Genomic DNA, 5,674 nt, shown 5'->3' with positions numbered 1-5,674 from the left:
GCAAAACATGGAAGTATTTTCGATCCACGGCTGGGAATCCATGTATGTGAAGGACCCACTTTAGTTACACAAGATTTGATTATGTGAGTGCTTGGAACTTCTGACCCCCTCACTGTTCAAGGGTCAATTGTATTTTTGTTTCTTGGGTGATGGAACTTTCCAAGATCTTGATCACGGTGGTAGTCACTTGACTCTGCTTTTGTCAAAACTCAAAGAACTCTACACCAAGAGAGTGAATTAAAAAGTAAATTTTCAAAGTTCATCTTCTGCTTTGCAGCCCTGCTTCCCAGAATGCTGGTTCCTCCTGATGCCCGGTCGGGGCTGAGCAGTGCCCCCACCCTCTCAGGCCCAGTTTTTGGTCAGCTGGTAACAAGGGAGAAACCAACACTCCAACAGCAGAGTTTCTTGGCACTTTGCAGCCATTCCACCCTGTTCTCTGCCTCCCTTCCTCTGGCCTGTTCCAAACCAGCTACTGTCCCCACAATCTCCAACCACCATAGGGCCTTCATTTCTACCTTGGAAGAATCAATGTCTTCCAAGTTATGGCCACCTCTGGCTGTTTCAGCTCAACTGGCCCTGTCTCTTCTTACTCAGTGTGTCTCTCCAGGAAGATGGTCCTGAAGAGCCTGGAGGACAAGTCAACACATTCAGCCCCTTCAAGCCAGCTCCTCCCTTCCATGGTGTCACCACCTACTGCGGCTCAGAGGTTACATTGCTTTATTTGTGGCCAGGCATCACACTGTTAATAAGTGGCAGGACCAGGCCTCAAGCTGTCACTACACAGCAAGGATGAAACACAAGGCCCATCATCATCTAGGGGCTGGTCTGCTGCTCTAGTCCTGATGGCCCTCACTAGCTTCTCCTCCAGCATACCACAGACCTTCATGCCCCCATGCCCGTCACAGCTGCTCCCTTTGCAGGATCACCCGCCTCTCCATCATCTCCTCATTTATCTTTAAGAAGGCCACCAGGGCAAAAGGTTGCTCTTGTTCTCAGTGCCCACACACCATTGGTATAAACTTTTATCCCTGCATGAATCATTCTGACTGTATTTTTCCTCCCACATCAATGGTGAGAGCCTTGAGGGCCAGGGCTACATCACTGTCACCTAAGGATTGCCAAGCAAACCCAGGATACCTAGTAAACTATAGGTGTATCATGCAGACACACACAGTAGCAGAGGGGGTACAGACACTGGGTCTCAAACTCATTCAAGACTCATGTGTCATGGCTGGCTGCTGTGGCTCAGTGGATTGAGCATCAGCCTACAAACCCAAAGGTCATTGGTTCAATTCCTGGTCAGGGCACATGCCTGGGTTGTGGGCTAGGTCCCTAGTTGGTGGCGTGCAAGAGGTAGCTAATTGATGTTTCTCTCTTTCTCCCTTCCTCCCCTCTCTCTAAAAATAAATAAATAAAATCTTAAAAAAAAAAAAAAGAATCATGTGTATTTGGTGCATTCTTTTAAGCTAAACAAGGACAACTGGAAATTGTCCTGACAGTTTATTAATAAACTCAGTATCTTTTTTAGGATCACCAATAAGTACTACCCCACTCCACAGAATCACTTAATTGCAGGGGTAAAAAGGGAAATTTTGAGCGTATCAAAATGACTCCTGCTGATTTAAAAGAGATTCCAGTAAATGGATGCATCATGGAGAAGACCTGTTTGGATGACCTTAGGGTTTTCAGCCCCATCGCACTATTTTAAACAATCCTGGTTGTCTGTAGGACATTGGTAATGTTCACATCAGTAGTGCAGTGCACCTACTGAAAGGTAAGGGAGATGTGTATAAAAATGACATAAAATTATACATAGGTGGTATATACATAAAGCAGCAAGACTGGTTTCCACTGCACACCCCTTAGAATCTGTCTCATTTTATTGTCACAGAGCAGACTTTTTAAACTACTTGAGCAAGAAAACTAGAACAATCAAATTTATCTTCAGGCTCAACCTTGACACTTCACACATATGTGGTGGGCTCAAGTATTCCAGATGTAAAAATCTGAGTTCTTCAGGGTAAAAGTCTTAGGAATGTAAGGTCTCTCAGGAAATACTCTGGTGCCAGAAAAAAGACTGAATATAGCAACTGACCCAATTATGACTGCTATGAGAGGTGAGGGCTCAAGTGGACAAAGTACATGCTTTCCTACTCACCCCTTCCCATAGCCTATGGAAAGGAAAGCCGTCTGCCTGGGGTGGCTCCAGCTAAGTTACAGCAATTCCACATCTGCCAAACTGAGACACCTGGGGAAGAAATGGATCAAGTGCAGCTCCAACCCTCAAGTTCAGACCATTACCAGGCCACCTCAGTACTACAAAAGCCTCTTGAGAGTCCTTCTCTCCTTGTCTCTTCCCTAGAAAAGCAATCTTCTAAGATCATCTCTCCCTTTTAAAAAAGATTTTATTTATTTTATTTTTTAGAGAGGAGACTGGGAGGGAGAAATGGAGGGAAACATCAATGTGTGGTTGCCTCTTGCATACCCCTGACCAGGGGCCTGGCCTTCAACCCAGGCATGTACCCTAGACTGGGAATCAAACTGGTGACCCCTTAATTTGCAGACTGGCACTCAACCACTGAGCCACACTAGCCAGGGCTAAGATCACCTCTTGATTGTGCCTAGAAACCCTTTATCACCAGCCCAGCATGATTTTCTAGATTTATCTCCAAGTTCACCTTCTGGCCCAAAGTGCTCCATGGGCCCAAAAAGATCTGATCAGCTCCACAGCACTGCTAAGAGTTCTAGCTTCTACTTGGCTGGTCAATCCCACTCCAGGGCTCTTAAACAGAACTACAAAGCAACATGGTAAAGCAGGAAAATCCCACAGGCTTTGAAGCCTGGCAGATCTGAACTCTGATACTAACATAATACTAATCAGCTGCACTATTGTGGGCCCATCACTTCCTTTCCCAGAGCTCAGTTTCCATATCTACAAAATGAAGATGTTACTACCTGCTTTGCAGCACCCATCAGTTCTGGGTAAACACCCACTTCACCACCTGCCTCCAGGTCCACAAAAGAATACTTCAACCCTTTTCCTTTGGGACCCTAGAAACAATCCAACCTTTGATGCCATTTCTAATGGGCATGGGTTCCAGGGAAGCCAGTGTGGTTCCACCCGCCAGGACTCACCATCACAGCGTCCCATGAAAGCAAAAGATCTCATTCAGAGTTCCCTGCTCAGTCACACACATAACCTCAGACAAATCAGCTGGCCTCTTAATCTGTTCACCAGATATTCTTTCAGAAATTGCTGAAGTCCCGTCCCCTCACTCCTAATTTAGTAACAAAATCAAGGTGAATGTGTATGTCCCTGACCTACCCCCCTGTCTGCAGCTGCAAGCACCCTTATCTCCTCTCTTCTGGTCCTCGTCCCCTCTTCAAACTTCCTCCTCCCCTGAATTACTTCACTTGGTTGCACACACACGTCCTCTAAGCCACTTCTCTCCATCCCTGTACCTAAGCGAACTTAGCATCTCCAAACCCAACTTGGTCTTTTCCCTCCAAATCATTCCTCTCCCTCAGTCTCCCTGTTTCTGTTCATGGTGACATCAGTTTTGCCATTGGAGTTGTTCTGGACTATTCTCTTTCCTGTGACCCTTTCCTGTGGCATAAATGTCTATGACAGGCAGCTAGATCCACTCACTTCTGAGCTCCCTTCTAAGCCTTCCTTCACCCAGCACAGATGGGAGTGCCAACCACATGCCAGGTACAGAGCAAGGCACATGACACAGAAGATAAAGAAGCAGTCCCCGTTCCAACCCTCAAGTTCAGGCCATTACCAGACCACCTCTGTACTGCAAAAGCCTCTTGACCAGTCTGTCTACCCTTGTGCCTTCCCTAAAAAAGCAATCTTCCAAGGTCACCTCTTGATTGTGCCTAGAAACCTTCTATCACTAGACCCCAGCATGTTTTTCTAGATTTATCTCCAAGTCCACCTTATGGCCCTTGGCCTGCCCAAACTGGTCCACTCAGCCTTCTGGTCCTCCTTATGCCCTCCCTTTATATTCACTCAGGCCACTTTGATGCACCCAGAAACTCCTGCCAACACCTCTTTGATCACAATGACCAGTCTGGACACCAGTGCTGTCATCAAAACCAAACAATGAACAGCCATTTCTTTCCACACTCTCTCAGTGCTGTCACGAGCTCCAGCTTCGACCCTGTGTTGTTGGATTTTCACACACCTGCGTCTTTTCTCCCCAGCTCAGGTTGAAGTGCCTTCAGGAGGCAATTTCTTTCACTTCTCCCCTGTTCCCTGTGACAATGGACAAGTAGTTATGTTTCTTCTTTTCAGGCTATTAAAAGTGCCATCATGAACTCACCCCTATGCACATGGAGGCTCTTAGGTTGAGTGGGGGTGGACAATGATCATATAAGTGGTTGAGTACCCCCAACATGTAGGGACACAGACGCTGCTTTCTGCCACCTTCCCACTCACTGTCTGTATACCTACACACACACACTCTTTTTGAGTGATGCACTTTCCAGTTATACCCACATACCAAACTGCTCCTTTCTCTCAACGTTTCTGTTTTCCCTAGTGACCAACCAATGTTCACCTACCGGCCATGCAGGCAGAGACCCAGAATCATTCATCTCTTGTTCATGTCCCACATCTAAATACCACTGAGTCCTGTGTCTTTTAGCTCCTAACTGCATCTCAAACCCATCACCTTTTGTTCCCATCACTACTAGTCCACCATCATATTCCTGATTTATCTAAAGGAATCACCTCCCTAACTGGTTTACTAACCTTCTCCATTACCCTCCTCCAACTCTTCCTCCTGTGTACAGATCTGACCCCTTCACTTTGTGGGCTAAAATCTACTAATAGCACCCTGGTTTGGCCTATTTGACCATGCCCACACCCTCTGCACACCAGCTACATGAGTTCTTTAGCCACTACTCACTTCATCTTTCTTGCCCCTGAATTACCAGACCCCATGTTGTTCCCACAAACAAATCTAAATGTTTTCACCTCTGTATCTTTGCAGTGCTGTTCCTGCATTCTGCAAAGACCCTCCCCAGGTCTTTAGCTGGATTAACTCCTCCAGCACACATGCTCACCTCCTTCAAGGAGCACTCTGTGATTTGTTAGTGTTATGATTTTCAGTGCTTTCACATCAATACCTACAACATCAATGACTCACCAGAGTGGGTCAAAATGATTTTATGCAGATGATATAATCACCGGTGCTTACCCAGGCCTCACTCAGGACCTAGGACACAGCAGTGAAACAGGAGATTGCTTAAAGGAGGGAAGCAAAACGGAATTCTCTTCCCAGGCTGGTTTCCTCTTCTTTCCCTGACAGAAAGCCTCAGGTCCACTGGCTGTTTCACCACTGCCACCCTAGAGGCGAAGAGAGGCACGGCACTTATCTCACCTTTCAGCATTTAATTTGATTCAACTAATTGAATTATTCTGGTGTGACAGTCAGAGGCTCAACTGGTGAACTCTGGTATGGGCCACAGAGGAGTAGGGGAGAGATCTCCAGGTGGAGGAGAACAGCAATCCAGGTAGTGGGGGACAACAGGCAGAGAGAGGGACTGGAGTTTGTACAGGTGAAATACAAAAGGAAGGGTTAGAACTGTGCAAGGTCCCAGCCAGTGTGGCTCAGTTGGTTGGAGCGTCATCCCGTAAGAGAAAGGTTGTGGGCTGGGTCCCTGG

Source organism: Phyllostomus discolor, chromosome 8, assembly GCF_004126475.2.
Source record: "Phyllostomus discolor isolate MPI-MPIP mPhyDis1 chromosome 8, mPhyDis1.pri.v3, whole genome shotgun sequence".
Lineage (NCBI taxonomy): Eukaryota > Metazoa > Chordata > Mammalia > Chiroptera > Phyllostomidae > Phyllostomus > Phyllostomus discolor.
Note: the sequence above shows the minus strand (reverse complement) of the source record.